We start from the raw sequence: 21,443 nt of genomic DNA on the forward strand, positions 1-21,443 counted from the left end.
ATATATATATATATATATATATATATATATATATATATATATGTGTGTGTGTGTGTGTGTGTGTGTGTGTGTGTGTGTGTGTGTGTATATCTTCAAATAAAACCAGCAGCTAAGGAATATGTACTCAAACCTAACCAACAGCTTCTTAGGGGTGACCAAGCTGAAACCTTAAACGCCTGTTTTTGATGAGGGCAAAGGATTCTCTGCCATACGAAACGCCGCAGAAAAAAAAGAAGAAAAAAAAAATCTGGGAAAGGCCATGACTGGAGACAGGTACCCAAAAACTAAAGGACTTGATTAATACCTCTGGAAAAGCGAACGAAATCCAGCCTCATTTGCAGAGGCGTGTTAATCCCTGACTCAGAGCCGTGCTTCAAGTTTACTTTTGAAGGATCAGTTTGGAGCGTGGGGATTCTCTCATATACATACGTTCTGTCCGTGTGATGTTCGCATGCGTAGTCTATAAACACACACACACACATATATATTATATGTATATATATATATATATATATATATATATATATATATATATATATATATATATATATATATATATATATATATATATATATATATATATATATATATTACATACCAAATATCCACCTTGTTAGCGTTTGAATAAGTATACAGCTCTGGCAATTATTTCCCCATTTACCAATGAATATTTGGTATATGAAGAAAGTATTCTCATATATTCACATAGAATGAGTTCAAATTTTGTAGATGAGGAAGCTGGAGTTTCAAAGGCGACTTCGGCTTAACCTACGAGAATGGTTTCTGAAAGAAATTCTCTCTCTCTCTCTCCACTTTTCCAAGCGCCTGCGAGAAAGTGGATATTATCATCGCAGATGATCAAATTACTCACTACCAAGTATCTGATATAAGTTTAGTGTTATAAGTTAGTGCTTTTGAATAATGCTCTAAATTTCTAATTCTTGGTGTCATAGCCACCCTACACTTTTCGCACTTATGCTCCCATTACTCCTTCTTAAGAGCATACCTGAGTGGAATGCTCCAAAATTTAGTAAAGCTCATTTTATACTTTTCTTATCACACGGTTCAGTTATTGTTTAAAGATACTAGCGTCTATACTTTACAATTTCAGATGAAAGACAAAAAACGGCATAAAAATAAAACGTTGGCTATGTACTTGATAGAGTCCGCGGGACAATTTGACAAGAATTTGACATTGATGTGGATGGGCGGGAGTTGAACAGCGACATCATTAAGAATGGCTATTCATTCCCGCAGAGTCTTCACCGTTCCCTTTGCGATTTTACAGTGAGTGCAAAGTTAAGTAGAAAATCTTTTCAAATAAAGACCGAAAAAAAATCGAGAAATAGGGGTAGTTCCAAAGTAAAACAAGATATGGTCAGCACAAAGTTCATCCACGAACTGCCCAGAAAACCCCGATGCAGAAAACATCCACACCATCAGCTGCTGCATGTGCATACACAGAAGACATTCGTAGAGACCTTACTCTGTCTATACAGAAATTCACCTCTTCTCTCATACGACCATCAAATGTTAACTTTTGCTAACAAATACCTGTTCACATCAACCACTTCCATTGCTAAACCATCATTATTGACATTCAGTGCTCTGTTTACCCTCATAACTTTCTTCTTGCTGACAATCTTTCTTAACATTTTCCTCGCACAAAAGCTATCTAGCTTTCAGCAATCTCTGCAGCTCCTCCTCACTTTCACCAACTGGCAGTGTATCATCTGCTACACACTTCATGATCTACTCTCTTTTCTGACATGCTTTAACCTAAATATTTTGCCCCTTTTTTTGGCCTCTGTGGCCATATGTGGCCCTCTGGACTAACCCAACAAACTAAAGCCGCAAAATTAGATTCAGTCTCAAACAAAACCAGACTGGATGGTAGGCCATGACAGTAAACCATGCTTCAAGTGGCATGCTCTGTAACCAATACCTTTCTTCAGCAGCATTTTTGATAGGTGGCCATAATAAATCTATGATATTTCTTTTCTCTTTATTGTTACCAATTTTTCCCGTTCTGTTACTCATCGTAGGCGGCAGTCATCGCTCTTTCTCTTTCTCTCTGCCTTTAGAATTTTATCTGTAAATATCAAAGGTAGTGTCCATTCGTTTCGTGTTCATAGTTACTGAGGTCTGATAAAGAAACTGAGATGGCTTTCACTAGAATTTTGGTTGCTTATAAGACTTATTCTATTTCAAGCCTTTATTGCTGATAGATGGACCTGTCAACAACATTATGAACTAATCTGTCTATCTATCTACCTATATATATATATATATATATATATATATATATATATATATATATATATATATATATATATATATATATACACATATATATACATATGTGTGTGTGTGTGTGTGTGTGAATGCTTCACGATATGCCTTTTCCCCTTACAGAGGTGTGTCTGTAGGACAAGTTAACCCTTCCAAAAAATTTGTAAATATTTTCGGATAAAGTTACTAACCTTATCCCTTTCTCAGATCTAGCTGCAACCAACCACAGTGAACTAACTTCTAGATATATATAATAATCTGCATAGGCCAACAGAAGCTCAATGGTTTTTTTTTTTTTTAAGAAACCGGCTACAATCACTTTCCTCAGCCCAGGAACGATCTCAAGATTAACTGGATTTAGCAATGAATATAATTACAAACACAGAAGGCTTAGATGCAATGTTTCTATCCTACCTTTTCTATGCATAATGTTGCGGCCACTTCTATCTTAGATGCGCTCTCTCCCTTCTTTGGAATATCTGCAACTCCACCAGTCCAGGGCTTTCTACGTCTCTCTCATCTTTTCGTCCTGAGACTTTCTAGCCTATCCTCTCCCGTTCTCCCTACTTGACCAAACCATATCAAAACTCACCTAAACTAACAATTACTTTTGCATCGGCACTAATCTCAACCTTTTCCACTGTGCTTCGCTTCAGTAATGAAGACTGGGCTCAGCATTTCACTCAAACATACACACACACACTTATCTATACTAATATATGCTAGCAGATGTATCAAGTCTGTCTGTGATCATGGACACGTATACACGAATATGCCTAGCCGTTGACGTGTTTATTCAGTATATAGTGACAAATCCTAGTGTCTTCTATGAGTCTGTGCCAAGCATTTGTTATAACAATAACCTGAAATATAGATTTCAGTGCGGCGTTTTGCTAAATTAGTCCATAAAATCATAAAAAATAAAAGCGCAAAAGGCCGGATATAGATAACTGCAAATATGCAAAGGTGTGTAGTCGAAGTGGAGGCGATAAAATTGACTCCACTCTTTTACTCGAAACAAATCAAATAAAAACTCTTTTTCTCTCGTGGCAAGAGAAGCCCTGTCTTCCACATTTCTCTAGTATCTGCTCTTTCGAAATCCCCAAGCAACTGGGTATCGGCGCCATAAAGGTCTTCGCTGCGAAGGGCGCTCCGAAAGTGCTAAGTCTACTTCGACGTTAAATGTTTTTGGGAGCCTTTGTCAACCCCAGCCAATGATAAGTTCCCGGATATATCCCCCACTCGAAAGCGAGTCCATACCTGTTCGTTCTCTGTATTTGATACGAAAGGACTTCAGGTTCCAAAGACTTTATCCTAAGAGATAATTATTTGATGTCTCGTTCAAATCTCTTCCTTGTTACAAGATACAACGATAAGCCTATTTATATTTATAATAACAAAAAACACTCGTTGCATATACAGTATATATATATATATATATATATATATATATATATATATATATATATATATATATATATATACAGTATATATTTATATATATATATATATAATATATATATATAATATATAATAATATATATATATATATATATATATATATATATATATATATATATATATATATATATATATATATAAAGAAAGAGAGAGAGAGAAACACTTAATTCAAAAACAAAGATAAATAAGACGAGAAAGGAAACATAAAGCACGTGCGCATATAGCGCTAGAGAGAGAGAGAGAGAGAGAGAGAGAGAGAGAGAGAGAGAGAGAGAACACTTAATTCAAAAACAAAGATAAATAAGACGAGAAAGAAAGCAAATGGGAGTGATATGCAGTCTTTATAAAACGTTTCACCACAGGGAAACAGCACTGGCTGGCGGCCTAAACAAAATCCGTCCCCCGCAAGGTACGATACGGTAACCTGAAATTCGAGTGTGCCTATAAACAACTAGCCCTTGGAAGGGGATCTCTCTCCGCCGAAGCTGTTTCAGTGCTTCGCACGGTGGGCTTAACCACCAGAAGGGTGAGGCGTCTTAATTTTGTTGTCTGTTAGGCAGATTATATTTTTTTTTTTACTTTTAGACCATACACACGCACGTACATATATATACATACATACACATATACAAACATACATATACGTGTCCATACATACATACATATATATATAGATGCAAACATAAATGTATATAAAATATATATACATACATATATATACATATATATATATGTATATATATACATATATATATGTATGTATATATACATGTATATATACATACATATATGTATGTGTATATATACAGTGTATTCATAGGAAAATTATATAAACAGTACATATGAATGGATTTAATCACACTAAAAAGCGTAGAGAAGGATTGCAATGCAATATCGGTAAGAAAAAGAAAAACTCATTAACTTGGACGAAGATGATGAGGAGAGATAGAAAGATTGATTGAAATGAAGATTGATGAATAATCAATTGAAATTAATGAAAAGATGAAAAAAGGAACAGCAAAGTAACGCAACAAATAGAAGAAAAAGAACAAGAGAAAGTTGAACGACATGAAATGGAAACCGAAAGAGAAAGCGAGAACAAGTGGTCAGCGAGATAGAAATGGACAAGGTCATAGGTCAATAGGACCTTGGAGATGGAGATGAATCTCTTCCGAATGCTCATTTTAGTCGGTGGTGTGACCCATCGCTCCATCTTGCGCTCCATATTCATCACCCACTTGTTTCTGCTTTCCATTTCTGAATATGAATGACTAAGAGCTTGCTTCTTTCCACTGTTCCTAGAGTTTCTACCTATCAACACTGAATTGGACGTAAGAGCTCTCTCTCTCTCTGTCTGTCTGTCTTCGTCCTTACTGCTACTACTCTTTTTGGACTTGTTTCTACTCTTCATTTCTGAATATGGGTGACTAAGAGCTTGCTTCTTTCCACTGTTCCTAGAGTTTCTACCTATCAACACTGAATTGGACATAAGAGCTCTCTCTCTCTCTCTCTCTCTCTCTCTCTCTCTCTCTCTCTCTCTCTCTCTCTCTCTCTCTCTCTCCATCCTTACGATTACTGCTACTACTCTTTTTGGACTTGTTTCTACTTTTCATTTCTGAATATGGGTGACTAAGAGCTTGCTTCTTTCCACTGTTCCAGAGTTCTACCTATCAACCCTGAATTGGACATAAGCTCTCTCTCTCTCTCTCTCTCTCTCTCTCTCTCTCTCTCTCTCTCTCCATCCTTACGATTACTGCTACTACTCTTTTTGGACTTGTTTCTACTTTTCATTTCTGAATATGGGTGACTAAGAGCTTGCTTCTTTCCACTGTTCCCAGAGTTTCTACCTATCAACCCTGAATTGGACATAAGAGCTCTCTCTCTCTCTCTCTCTCTCTCTCTCTCTCTCTCTCTCTCTCTCTCTCTCTCTGATTCCTTACGATTACTACTACTCTTTTGGACTTGTTTCTACTTTTCATTTCTGAATAAGGTGACTAAGAGCTTGCTTCTTTCCACTGTTCCCAGAGTTTCTATATCAACCCTGAATTGGATCAAGGCTCTCTCTCTCTCTCTCTCTCTCTCTCTCTCTCTCTCTCTCTCTCTCTCTCTCTCTCTCTCTCCATCCTTACGATTACTGCTACTACTCTTTTGGACTTGTTTCTACTTTTCATTTCTGATATGGGTGACTAATTTTAGTTTCTTTCCACTGTTCCTAGAGTTTCTACCTATCAACCCTGAATTGGACATAGGACTCTCTTCTCTCTCTCTCTCTCTCTCTCTCTCTCTCTCTCTCTCTCTCTCCCATCCTTACGATTACTGCTACTTACTTTTGGACCTGTTTCTACTTTTCATTTCTGGAATATGGGTGACTAAGAGCTTCCTTCTTCACTGTTCCCAGGGTTTTCTACCTATCAACCCCTGAATTGGCCATGTTAGCTCTCTCTCTCTCTCCTCTCTCTCTCTCTCTCTCATCTCTCTACGATTCTCTCTCTCTCTTCATCCTTACGATTTGCTACTTCTTTTTTGAAGACTTTTCTATTTCTGAATAGAGTGACTAAGAGCCTTCTTTCCACTGTTCCCAGGGTTTCTACTATCAACCTGAATTGGACATAAGCTCTCTCTCTCTCTCTCTCTCTCTCTCTCTCTCTCTCTCTCTCTCTCTCTCTCTCTTCACGATTACTGCTACTACTCTTTTTGGACTTGTTTCTGCTTTCATTTCTGAATATGGGTGACTAAGAGCTTCCTTCTTTCCACTGTTCCCAGGGTTTCTACCTATCAACCCTGAATTGGACATAAGAGCTCTCTCTCTCTCTCTCTCTCTCTCTCTCTCTTCATCCTTACGATTACTGCTACTACTCTTTTGGACTTGTTTCTACTTTTCATTTTCTGAATATGGGTGACTAAGAGTTTTCTTTCACTTTGTTCCCAGAGTTTCCACCTATCAACCCCAATTGACATAGAGCTCTCTCTCTCTCTCTCTCTCTCTCTCTCTCTCTCTCTCTCTCTCTCTCTCTCTCTCTCTCTCTCTCTCTCTCTCTTCATCCTTACGATTACTGCTACTACTCTTTTTGGACTTGTTTCTACTTTTCATTTCTGAATATGAATGACTAAGAGCTTGCTTCTTTCCACTGTTCCCAGGGTTTCTATATCAACCCTGAATTGGACATAAGCTCTCTTCCTCTCTCTCTCTCTCTCTCTCTCTTCATCCCTTCATTACGATTGCTACTACTCTTTTTGGACTTGTTTCTACTTTTCATTTCTGAATATGGGTGACTAAGAGCTTCCTTCTTTCCACTGTTCCCAGAGTTTCTACCTATCAACCCTGAATTGGACATAAGAGCTCTCTCTCTCTCTCTCTCTCTTCATCTTGATTACTGCTACTACTCTTTTTGGACTTGTTTCTACTTTTCATTTTCTGAATATGGTGACTAAGAGCCTTCTTTTCCACTGTTCCCAGAGTTTCTGCCTATCAACCCCTGAATTGACATAAGAGCTCTCTCTCTCTCTCTCTCTCTCTCTCTCTCTCTCTCTCATCCTACTTGATTACTGCTACTACTCTTTTGGACTTGTTTCTACTTTTCATTTCTGAATATGGGTGACTAAGAGCTTCCTTCTTTCCACTGTTCCCAGAGTTTCTACCTATCAACCCTGAATTGGTCTCTCTTCATCTTTACGGGTACTGATATTACTCTTTTTGGAGTAAGCCAGAGTAAGAAAATTTATTGTTCAAAAAAAGAAAGCAATTATTTATTAACATTTATTTACAGTAAGTACAAAGCACTGCAGTCTAGTCGCTCTTATTAATACTACTACTGCTACTGCTACTACTACTACTACTACTGCTGCTACTACTACTACTAATTCTACTACTACTACTTTTGTTATTATTATTACTAATGCATAAGAAATAATACCATCATAACAATAGGAGTCAAAATGCGGGGAAACAATCTCCATTAACTCACCCAAAGTGGACTGACAACATTTGGCGACGCCAATCTTCTTCTTCTGACCTCGGTTTTCTGCAGAAAGAGAATTTCCCAAATTAAATATACCCTAAGGATGAACTGCACTGAGAGGCATCTTTTACATGAGTTAAGTTAGAAATTCCACCTAAAATTATAGGTTAAATGAACAAACCTCCCGGAATACTGATAAAATTAGAGAATGCCCTCTGCCCTAAAATGGAAAACTTCAGTATCTGCAAAATTTTCGAAATTGAGATATGCCACCTACTGAGCTCGTGAGACGCTAATAACAAGTTAGTGCAGTTTCAAATGATTCTTCAGTGCTTTATTTAGGGGGTCCCATTTGCAGTATCTGCAAAATCAGTAGTAAGGCAAGGGAAAACGGCAGTATCTACCATTTTTCTCAGCTTTGTACTTTTGCAGACACTGCAGTCTTCCATTTTTGGGGGAGCCCTGTGTCAATGGTAAAGGAATTCATCATTTTAAAATAAAAAAGTACTATTCTTAAATCCAAGACAACAAAAAAAAGTGTAATGCTACATGGTGGTAATCAGTTACGCATCTGACAATCTACCCCTTTCAAGAGTCTAATGGAAATGAAAAATCCTGGATTTTCATTCGGACCCAAATTCAGATCCATCTTCGAATCACGTTAACTTTGAATTCAGTGAAATATATCCTGACTCGGCGTCTATTGCATCTCGAAATATAATGCATTTATCGTTTGTCCCTATTCTACATCTCCACGAATTTTCACCGAAATTCAGCGAAATGCAAAACTTGAATAAACACTTCGATCTGCGTCTGGATCCATCTGAGAAATTCAATATTTACTGAACATAACACAGACGGACAAAAACAGACAACATGAAGTTTAATTAAAGAATTATTCATATATGACGTATTCCTTGAAATCCTGCCATACTAACTGAGATCTGTCAGAAAAATAGTTATGATTCCAACAACACGACCAACATTCGTTAAACTTCCTAGTTGCTGTCTTTTTACATAAACTGATTTTTGTATAATTCTGAATTTCCATAAATTCGTTTGAGTTTTTGCATGTATAATTTGCAGTGTAAGAGATGTAACTAATTCATAATAAAATTCTAGAGCCTAAAACACACCTTATTTTCTTTACTTATGAAAAAGAACTTTATGACATTTATATATATTGTCGCATTACTTACGGACACCAACATAAACTCAAACTGTAGCCGTGATAAGGTTCAATTCTTTACAATTTCAAAACGCTTTTATCCGTAAACTTTTGTTAATTTATTTCCAACTTAAATTTTCGAATTATTAAACACAGAAGGGGCAAACTGCTTGTCTGTGCTCAGTTATTCTGACTTCTCGATGTCGCTACAGCCTTCTGCAACCAATTCCATTTAAGGAAAGTAAAACTACTAAATTCTTTTTAGCACAGGACATTAAGAGTAAAATCTACAATCATGGAAGGATTAAGATCATAACTGGTAAATGATACAAGAGAGAGAGAGAGAGAGAGAGAGAGAGAGAGAGAGAGAGAGAGAGAGAGAGAGAGAGAGAGAGAGAATTCCTTTCAGCAATAATTTTCCAGATGCCGCAGGTTAGGCAGAAATCGCCTCTTCAAGCTAAGTTTTCTCGCCTACAGAATTTGAAATCTTATTATTGAACGTTCTATTATTATAGTTGTTTATCTAACATCCGCCTATAAAACCTTCTGTTTAACCAGCGGTGTCTATAAAATGGTCTCTGAAAGAAATTCTCTCTCTCTCTCTCTCTCTCTCCTTTACAAATTAAAAAGAATCACTCAAACATTGGTAGGCGGCAGATCAAACAAGCCAATCATATGACAGCTCTGGTTCACAAAGAACTTCGAAGTCATAGTCCACCTGCATGCCACCTTTTGAAAAAAGATTAGCATACTACATGCTAATTGCCTGGCCTTTGATATCTGTTTATGGAAAGACGATACTGGCTGTCGTAAACACAAGTAGTGCTAAGGGACGGGGACAATTTTTCAGGGGGTCATTTTCCCTCACATTTCTGGTATTTATGACACTAAATACGTTTTTTGAGAAGCCATTTTTCTTCACAAAGTACTCCTTCCTGAGTTAATCACGGATACCCTTTAACCTAGTACTGAATATAGATTAATTATAAATTGATGCTAAACTGTTATAGAAGCGTGATGCGATTTTAATTCATTATTTAGCCTTGCTATATATATAGTATGCACTTCGACATGAACATCAAAATCAATTTGCATCACAATATTTAAGTGAACTACACAGTAATGGAACTGATATTTTTGTGAAGTGTCCTTTGACAGTCCCCTTGCGAACAGGAGGTAGAGAACTGTTGCTCCAGCCAAGTAAAATGGGTTTGCTTTCTTATGAGTAGTTAGGATATTCTAAAACGGATCATGGAATAAATGGTTTTCCGTTTTCAACATCTGAAAGTGCAACAGCATATGAAAAGAAAATAACAAGCTCAAACACACACATATATATTTATATGTATACACATATATCTAAAAATTCAGAGAAATAAATAGATGTGTGTATCTATACACTGAGGTACCAAAGATGGATCCAGAATGTGTTAGTCCTCTGAATCTATGCAAGTCTTCTGGGATGAGGTTGCTAGCCCCATTCCCTCTTCCACCCTGATTACATCCCACTACTGTCGACTAACTACTAGGTATCTAATTCACTGCTACCGTTGTCAACATATGCCCGCTTCCTGAACAAAAAACATTTTCCTCTGTTAAGATAACCAGTGAGCTGGGTAATTGGCATTTACTAGACCATGGTGGGTCGCAGCCATGGTTAAACAGGCAACGGACTAACAGCACAATCTCAAGACGTAGCCGTAACGCGTAAAATTGCAGTTGGTCAAAGATACATTGCGATAAGAATAATAACGTGGATGTATCAACCCACTGTCCTTTCCAGCCCAGATCGGAAGAAAACTAGGAAAAGAGCTGAAAAGAGAGTTTATAAGTCAGGAAAAACAGAGGAAGAAAGAGAAGTCTATTAAGCCCCACAATTTATTCACTGAGATCACTTAATGCAATATAAATCTGATAAAATTATTTTTTGAAATAAGTTGCAATGACACGAAAAAGATTGTGTAAGTTTATTATGGTAAACGAAAATATTGATAGGTATAAAGACAAAACAGGAGATAGGTTTGACTTTACGATAGCGTGATTGATATTACTATAGCGTGATTGATAAATTTATTTTTTTCTTAATCTGGCATCGCAATCACGATAGCATATACGCCGGAAATACGTTTTTGGATGTATATAGTTTATATTAAAACAAAACAAAAAAATTAAACTCTAAGTAAATGAGGATTGCTAAACACACACACACACACACACGCATACAGAGAGAGAGAGAGAGAGAGAGAGAGAGAGAGAGAGAGAGAGAGAGAGAGAAACAAATTATTTATCAAAATTATTAAAATTAAAATAATAAATTACTACCTATTTATTGCACGAAGCGGCAATCAGATCAGGAGCAGTTTCGAGGCAGTTTACTTACCCGTTCATATGTTGAAAAAAAAAAATCTAGAGACACAGATAATCGCTGTAATAAATAAAGGAATACCCTGCACAATTCTTATATGTCGCTTGAAGGAGACTTATTAAGACTTTACACTAAATCGCGCGATATCCTATACCGTAAGATTTAATTATATAAATAACACAAATTAAATGACAAGACTAACTTCTACTTTTAAATGACAAGACTAATTTCTACTAAGTTCAAGACAGCCCCTGAATCAATAAAAAATCAGAGCCCAAGATGATTAGTTTTGTATACCGGAATCCACACTAGAAAGTTAAGAAGAAGGCGCGGGATGAAAATGAGGATTGATAATAATAATAACCAAACTAACGGATATTTAAAAGGGACTTCAAAGGTCACCCCTAAAATCGACAAGTATTTGAGAGGATTAAAGAAAAATGAACGATTTCTTTGGGATTAATACGAGGCTGCGATTTAATACTCTTCCAAATCCGCCTTCGGGTTTCTCATGGCTAGGGACTCGCCCTTGGGGACTCCTCCAGACCTTCCCGTCCGCCCTTTTGCAAATTTCGCACCTGTCTTAAAATTACAGCTTTCACCTGCCATCGAGTTTATGATCGTGATTACTATGAATAAAGTAAAAACCATATTCGATCAAATATGGAACGTGACTATACATGGTACCGAAACGGTAATTATGAAAAAGTTAGACAGATGGCAGAAAAGCAGTCATAATACGACCTGAAAATAGACATGAATAAGGTGCCACATGGGACGAAACGTAACCTATAATTTCTGCATCATGCCAAAATCTCGGTGGCTAAACATTTCGACGGAAGTCTTATGGCAAAAATACTGTTGCTACTGACGAGACGGGAAGACAAATAAAAACAAGAGATTAAGCTGCTAATTACGCTTAACTTAAAATACTGAGAGAGCGAGTTCCATCCGGATAGGTGATATATATATATACATATACATATATATATATATATATATATATATATATATATATATATATATATATATATATATATATATATATATATATATATATATATCTCGAGCGAGAAAAATGTAATGGCTATTCTGATGTTATTAGAATATTATCATAAATATCTGATTTGCATTTCACAAATAGAACTATACGTCTGTAAATCTTTAAAATCAATATGTCTAAAAATCAGTCCGAGATTGAGCATATTTGACAACATTGGCAGAGATTCAAAATTTCCAGTGTATTATGATACAGAGCAATGAGAGAGAGAGAGAGAGAGAGAGAGAGAGAGAGAGAGAGAGAGAGAGAGAGAGAGAGAGAGAGAGAGCTTTTATGATTCTATGAGAAACAAGTACAGAAATGAAATGGAAAATAAAATCATTAGTATGTGACAGAGCTATCGCACTGATTTTTGAGTTCTGCAATGCCTTTACTTTTAAATTTTCATTATCATCCTTTTCATCATAAGAATAAAACTGTTTTTAGCACTATTCTTATATGCTCATCTTGCTCTACTCTTTATTATTATTATTATCATCATCATCATCATCATCATTATAACCATTATAAATGATTCAGGGGAACTAGACCGTCCCTTTTAACCGGCATCCACCTACAGGAAAGAACATCTCTCTCGCGGTTAACAGTCCCTCACTGACCAGAACGCAAATGAATCGGCCAATAAAACTTTGCTAACAAATTGTGACTTCAGTCGACCACTTACGAACGCGTGGGCAGTAACCGAACAGGAGAAACAGCGCAGCGAGGTCAAAGGGTTGTCATCCAGTCGCCAATGGGAGGGTTTCTACAGGTCTTTCGTCATTCAGAGGGGTCAGGCATGCTTTTGGCTACAAGACGTTTGGGTAGCCAGGGGTGGGGTGGGGTGGGGCGGAGGTGGTCGGATTCTGGGAAAGGGAAAGGAAGGGGGTACTACAACAAAGGGTAGGCGAGGGGGGCGGAATGATGCTATTGACTCGTTTATTTACTCTTGTAGAACGAAGGTTTTGGTCATAGGCACCGGGATTGTATTTTTGACTGAAAATTACTTAGAATAAAAAAAGAAAATAAAGTAACATCTTATATTTCAGAAGACATTCACTGAATCTCTACATATTAATACTTTCAGGCCTTGATTTATAATTCCATAGAAAACAACGTTTCCTCCAAGTCTTGATTTATAAATTGCATTGTGGGTGCTCTCTTAGTAACGGTGTTTACTTCAGATTAATTAGGTACCATCGTGCTATACCTGCTACAACCAACCCCACCCCCAAAAACACGCCCCCTCCATTCAGCCCAGCCCCCTTGCAAAAAGCAGGTGTTCCAGGTGTTTGAAAAGGATGACGCAACATTCTTGAATTCAAAACAAAAACCAAAGACAGTATCTTTTGCTTTTGTTTTCTAGAACGAAATAAAAGTAGCCATCTATAAGGTGGTAAGTATAATGTTTAGGGCAGAGAAGCTTAAAAATGAAGCCATTTTTTCCCTCAACAATTCCCATCCCAATAGTCCACGAACTTTCTCCCCAACCCCGTCATTAAAATAAAAACGAAATAAAAGTAGCCATCTATAAGGTCGTATGTATAATGTTTAAAGCAAAGAAACTTGAGAAACTTAAAAATGAAGAGATTCTTCCCCTCAACAATCCTCTCTCTCTCTCTCTCTCTCTCTCTCTCTCTCTCTCTCTCTCTCTCTCTCTCTCACCATCATTAAATATAAAGACAATTAAAAAATTCACAACCATGGGGCCTCACTTTGACAACATCTTTATGGTGAATCTGAAAAGATTTTATTAAACCAAATACAATAAAAGATATGAATCACTTCCAGATCTTGTTCGTCTCTGGGGCCAACCCGCCATTTTCCCATCATTAGGAAAAATGGTTTGTTTACGTTTTCGTCTAGGAAAAACACGTCACTCAAAACTTTTTAATAAAACGCGTCGCCCAAAAACTCCTTTCCAGTATACAAAACCTCTTTGTTAAATAACGAGTATCTGTTTTCAGTAGAAAAAAAAAAAAAAACTCGTGTATAAGATCTTCATTAAATGCATCATTTATACAAATTTGTTCCATCTGTGTAATAAAACAACTTCCGTAAAATCTGAAATCAAAATAAGTGCTTAATTTACATACGACTACGATTACAAGTAGCATACGCGTCAGTCATAAACTGGGTTTAGATGGCGGTCCATAAAATTGTCGATGAGGTGAGAAAAAAATACATATGCCTACCTTTTTTCCCAGGCCATCTAGTCGTGACGTCATCACTGCCACACGCATTATCTACGACCGCTTCGTTTCATTTTTCAATCTTGTTAGTTAATCTAGAAAGTTATCTTAGTATTCGAACGCGTACAAAATCAATATTCACGTATGCATAATATAAAAGACAGGGTATTGCTCTAATTCTAGATCACAGTTATAATAATACTAGATTATTTACTTTTTTACGTAAACTGAAAAATCAACATTTTCGTAATATTTCTCATTGTAAGACAATACTGATATTACTGTCCAGTCATTGGAATTGACGATCTTGATATAAGAGAGAGAGAGAGAGAGAGAGAGAGAGAGAGAGAGAGAGAGAGAGAGAGAGAGAGAGAGAGAGAGAGAGAGAGTTATTTAAAATATGGGGTAAAGTGTATAGCTTATATGTGTGTATGTATATTTTTGAGCTGTGTGCAGTGTATATAAACATACCTATTCATACTATATAGACGAACACTACGTAGTACATGTGACATAAGAGCTGATAATGTTAAAAACGTTCAGATAGTCCATAGGAAAGAATGGGAAGAAATAGGTCGGCGAAGCGTGGTGGAAATCTCATGATAATTGTTTGCATGGAGGAGGAGAAGATTACTTAAAAAAGCGTGCGATAGATGGCGTGGGAGAGGTGTGGGCAGGGCTTTGCTATCTGCGATATGGGTGACATGAGCCTCCTCTAAGAAGCGAGCAGTGAATCTCCCGTAGAATTTTCTCGTGATGGTGCATAGTTTTAATAATAGCTAACGATCTTGAAATGTCTGCATACCCAATCACCACTAATATGTAGTCAAAAATGAAAAATAAAGGGGGTGCCTTTGCATGAGACTGTTTATAAAATTCTCTAAAAGTAAGGGTAAGTGTGGCAATTCTCGAAGCACCTACCGCTGAAAATTTTATAATTTTCTATCTTGGTCATGTTATAGTACCAGGGGTTCTCAACCTTTTTAATCTTATGTACCCCTCGAAGTCTTTCAGCCACTGGTCACGTACCCCTTACCCATAATGCAGCATCAGGAAGGGTAAAAAGAAATGCATGGTTTTTTACTTAGTTTATTAAGTTTAGATTGTATTATGTTATGTGGAGCAGACAAAATTTTCAATTAGTGAGAGTATGTCACTATGAGGTAGTGTTGATAGGAACTAGTACTTCACAGGGAAACACTATGTGACTGACTGCTAGCATGCAATACATTTACTAAAACAAAACTATATCAGACAGTTTTCGATCATTCTGGTAGTGAATTAGTGCTGCTTGCAGCTAGTTGCAACTTGTAACTAGTACCAGTGATAGGCAAGTCAGTGTGTGTGTGTGTGTGTGTGTGTGTAAACAGCATATAAAAATAATAAAACAAAACTAAATCAAACACATTTTTCCAATAACTGTGACTGTGAGGTAGTGGTGCTATATACACCTTATAGCTAGTTACTCATGGGGAAATTACTGTGCGCGTGACTATAAAAAAAAAAAAAATAGCATCACTAGCATAAAAAAAAATTACATAATAGTATTATGAAGGCATTGTTCCACTGATTGCGAACTAATGCTGATTGTTAAGCCTCGCAACTAATTATTAGTAACTAGTTACTAACTCATAGGGAAGTCAGTGTGTGTGACTGCATTAATATACAAGTGTAGACTAATTCAGTGAGATGGTTGGGCCTGTTTCTTTGCTACCAACAAGTCAATCCTCGGTACAGTCTTTGAAAGAGCCACTCTTATGTCGTCTTTGACTGCAAGGCGTGAACATAACTTGTTTTTAATCAAGCACAGTGCTGAGAATCCCTGCTTACAGCAGTAAGTAGAAGGAAACACCAGGAGGTTCCGTACATATTTCTTTGCTAAAGCACAATAAGCACTTGCCATTGTTGACCAGAATCTGGTCAATGACAAACTATCGAAAGAATCTTTTACAGTTGAGTCATTGACAAAGCACATGTAGGACACTTTCTACAAACAGGTTTGCAGTTATTCAAAACAGAAGTATTTTGAGAAACCTGTCACGTACCCCAAAATTCGTCTCACGTACCCCTGGGGGTACCCGTACCCCAGGTTGAGAACCCTTGTTTTATACAGAGCATCTTTAGTTAACAAAGAGTGAGAGTACAAATACCCTGCTAAAATGGTAATTTTAAAGACAATAGGTTTGTGCATTTCTATATATATATATATATATATATATATATATATATATATATATATATATATATATATATATGTATATATATATAAATGTATAAATGTGGATATATATAAATAGATATAATGTATATATTTCTATATAATATATATATATATAAAATATATGTATATATTATTATATTTGTATACAAAAGTGCACAAAAACCTATTATCTTTCAACTAACCATTTTATAGACAGGGGTTTTGTACTCTCACTCTTTGCGAAGTGAAGATGCTCTGTATTATAGGAGCAAAATACTATATATGATGAAAATTTCAGCAACAGGATTTTTCAGAAATGTCACGGTTACTTTTATAGGATTCTATGAACAATTTCATTTATAGAGCTTTTGTTAGTTTGTTTTATTCTTTTCTTATTACATATTACTGACAACTGGATATGCCTTCATAACAAGAACCCCAAATTTCGTGAGAAATATACACCATAAATAGAAAACTCTACGGGAGACGCACAGCTTGTCTGTTGTAGAAAGCGCCATCATGCACTCATATCGTTGTTATGACGGCCCTCCCTTACCTCTCTCACGCCATCTATAGCCCGCTTTTGTAAGTAATCTTCGCCTCCTCCATGCAAACATTTGAGAGATATCCACGCTTCACCTCTCTACTGTTTTTCATTCTTTCACATGAACCTATCTCTACCTATATATATATATATATATATATATATATATATATATATATATATATATATATATATATATATAACAAAATAACCTACTAAAATTCAGACTTCTCAAACCAATTTTAAGAGAAGCTGTGACACTAATTTGAAGTGTCAAGCATCATCGGCTAAGTTTTCAGACTTATTTTGATGTTTATGTTTACCTATGTTAGTTTGTTAAATTATTTCTATTGTTATTCACTATTTTATTTCTTTTCTCCGTTTATCTTTTTTCTGCTTACGGGCCTAATTCTATTCTGTTGAAGACTACTTTGAAGGTTAGTGGTGCTTTTACAATTGTTTCATAAGAATGCTAGTTCATAATAATAATAATAATAATAATAATAATAATAATAATAATAATAATAATAATAATAATAATAATAATAATAATAACTGACGAACAGCACATTCCTTTCGATAATAGAAAAAAAGTCGTTAGGTTAAAAGTGTGTTTCTATTATCTCTCTATTGTATACACTTTTTTACAAGAGAACCACTTACTCAATATTGTTCTTCGCTTACGATAGCTCCTGTTTACACCTACAGAAAGTCACATTGTGAAGATGACAGCAGTAGCTATCGTAAGCTAAAAGCAGTATTGTGTAAGTAATTCATATGTGAATACAACACAAAGAAAACAGAAATACAAATTTCATTTTAAAGGGCCCTTTTCTCCTACCAAGAATTAATGCCACGAGAAACTTAGTTGCCACGTGGCCACACCACGTTACTGCTGAATCAGTCAAGCGTGCTTTCAAAGTGGCTAGCTCTGTTGCTACACAGAAGTATTTTCACGTTACCTGTTTGACTATGCTATTTTACGTTAACTGTGTCCTCCACGACTTTTCAAATCCCGAGTACAAAAATCTCCAACAAGGCAACATTATTGGTCGTCGTTTAGCCTGAAACTGCCCTCGACCATGAGGCATCTTCTTAGCCTCTATCCATGCATACCCAATTGTACCGAGATGTAATTTATATATATTTACCTGTAATGTCTTCTTCTTCTGCTGATGTAGATATAACTATTTCCACTAATTCATCCCAGAGTAGATCATACTTAATCACAAAGCAAACTAGTATGGCGAGTAAGGGTACAAGAGTCACGTGGCACAGTGAGCACGATTTTATCCCCAAGGAGAAAGATCGTGTTCCTTTGAACTATGAGCAAGTGAGTACAATTACTATCCTACGAAGCAGCCAGCAACATAGCCATGGCAGATGTAGTGAATCTAATCAACAAGTGCGGCCAAAAAGTATGAATAAGCAGCCACCTCCCGATTTAAGGACAATTTACCATGGGAGCGATCTTAGCAAACACGATCATTCTGGAAAAATCAACTCTGACGCATCAGTAACTGAAAGAAATTAAATCATCCGAGACAATATGCAATTCAAGCATTGGGCATCAATGTCTCAGTCCTCTCCAAATAATGGGATCGACAGAAAAGTATTAGTTCTGAAAAAACAGGAAATGTGCAATGTTCTCAGAAAACAGGAAAGATGCAATGTTCTCAGAAAACAGGAAAGATGCAATGTTCTCAGAAAACAGGAAAGATGCAATGTTCTCAGAAAACAGGAAAGATGCAATGTTCTCAGAAAACAGGAAAGATGCAATATTCTCAGAAAACAGGAAAGATGCAATGTTCTCAGAAAACAGGAAAGATGCAATGTTCTCAGAAAACAGGAACGATGCAATGTTCTCAGAAAACAGGAAATATGCAATTTAAGTCCATCACAGACCCTGGACAAGTAGTTACATGAAGTCAAAGATGTAGCTGTTCACCTCGATGGGGTATTAGTCAGCTGGGAAAACGTGGGAGAACTCATCGACGATCTTCGAACTCTGCTGCTTTAGAAGACTTACTCAGAGAACGCCCAGACGAGATGGATTCAAAAGGCTGAATATTTTTTATTTCGCTAAAGGAAAACTCAGAGGCCCAGGGAAAAACTCACAATTGGGAGGTGAAGACAATACAGCTAAATGTATTATGTAAATGTGCTGTAATACAGTTCTACACAGATGATAAAGTCTGAAGATACTACCTAGATGATAAAGTCTGAAGATACTACACAGAGGATAAAGTCTGAAGATACTACAGAGATGATAAAGTATGAAGATTCTACACAGATGATAAAGTCTGAAGATACTACACAGATGATAAAGTCTGAAGATACTACACAGATGATAAAGTCTGAAGATACTACACAGATGATAAAGTCTGAAGATACTACACAGATAATAAAGTCTGAAGAGACTGGGAAACCGAATCATGGCAGAGTGATGATGTAGGACGAAAAACGACTGACTGCGCTCTCTTTCCACTCTAATGACATGCATATTAATAAAATGGGTTTGCAATGGAACAAGTCTCTTCGAGTGCTTTAATCTGAAGCAACAGTAATTGCATGGTCATCACCATGGGATCTGTAGGGGTTCACCATGTATCGAATCTTTTCGTGGCACGGTAATACTCATAACGATGCGAGTTTTCACTTAAAATAACTTACATTCCTCCATAATCCACGTCCTTTACACTGATGCAATGCAGAATCATCATGCTACAACGCTGAAGGCTTTCTCATACTGAGAGAGCAATGAATCCGAACAAAGGTGTCATGGGCATCCTAATATTGAGACAGCAACCATTCATGGCACCATTACCCAAACAGTAGCCAGCCATTAAACAAAACTTCTCAGCACATTAAAAGTAAAGGATACAAGATATATAAAATCCTATAATAACGATTTAACACGAATACTCTCTCTCTCTCTCTCTCTCTCACTCTCTCTCTCTCTCTCTCTCTCTCTCTCTCTCTCTCTCTCTCTCTCTCTCTCTCTCTCTCTCATTCTAAGGATGGCTGTATCCTCTCTTGATCATGGGAAAATTGCTTCCAAAACTATCTAGTGATTATTTAATAATGCAATATAAGTTTTTAGTGTATGTGCTTCACCTTAGTAAAAACAGATGACATCCCTACAAATGTTAATTATCGTTTTCAAATGCTGATGTAAACCAGCATCGCAGCAAAAAAAATTGTTGCAAAATACAAAATATACTAGTAGCTACAAGTGCATCTGCATCAGCATTTGTTGAGAATTACCAAACAGAAAGAATACGCCCACAAAGTACGTACGCAAACACACGCACACAAACTCTCACTCACTCACACACACACACACAGACACACACACACACACATATATATATATATATATATATATATATATATATATATATATATATATATATATATATATATATATATATATATATATTATTACCATTTGACTGCACTTTTCAGAACCAAGTTTACTGTACTTCAAAGTGATGTAAAATGTCAGAAAAAACCATTATGATATTCTATCAAAACAGAACTCTTAATTTCCATGTCTTTTAACGAAAATAGCCCTATGTTAGTATATTTTGTCGAAGTTACCGTATATCATACTTTTTAGATGAGAAAATAATATATTATATTTCATAATTCAATAGTCTTTCCTATCTGTTGAACCATTCATTTAACAGCTATAAATTACTAAGACATTCCGTTTATATGATCCGCCTATGAATTACTTCCAATTAATCTAAAGAATTATTGCTGAACTTCCATCAAATGACTGAAAGCCACTGCTACGACTGACGTGATGGATGAATATTTGAAATACGAACCAACTTTTAACATGCAGACAGTTCTAAAACCTAAATCGGTGTGGTATTGCACAAGAAATATTAGTAATTATCTTCGGTCTTCATCATAATACCCTGTGCATCCCAGAGTAAAAAATATCTTAGTTAACACAAGCAAAACACCTAAATGAAATATAAATAATAATAGTACAGTAACAGTTAATGAATTAGTTGTCAATCAGAGCAGTAACGGAGAGGATGATAAATCTATTTAGTATCTATAAGCGCAAACTTCAAGGAGGTATTCTTTTTCCTACGCTTAGCATGAATCATTGAGAATGACAAACGTTCTATACCATTTTCTTGAATCTTGAGTACGTCTAAATTATCTTCAGTGACACAGCCCATTAGCACAGGTTACAAAACATC

At 36.2% G+C, this 21,443-nt stretch overlaps 1 protein-coding gene across 1 annotated transcript in view; it reads right to left on the reverse strand.

The window, feature by feature from the left end:
* The window catches only part of Pglym78 (phosphoglyceromutase 78), a 150,922-nt gene that overhangs the window by 34,361 nt on the left and 95,118 nt on the right, over nt 1-21,443 (reverse strand). Inside the window, exon 3 of the mRNA XM_067103570.1 lies at nt 7,719-7,775. The gene's annotated coding sequence lies outside the window, so the exon portion shown is untranslated. The remainder of the gene's footprint in view (nt 1-7,718; nt 7,776-21,443) is intronic.

Source organism: Macrobrachium rosenbergii, chromosome 5 (assembly GCF_040412425.1).
Source record: "Macrobrachium rosenbergii isolate ZJJX-2024 chromosome 5, ASM4041242v1, whole genome shotgun sequence".
Taxonomy (NCBI): Eukaryota; Metazoa; Arthropoda; class Malacostraca; order Decapoda; family Palaemonidae; genus Macrobrachium; species Macrobrachium rosenbergii.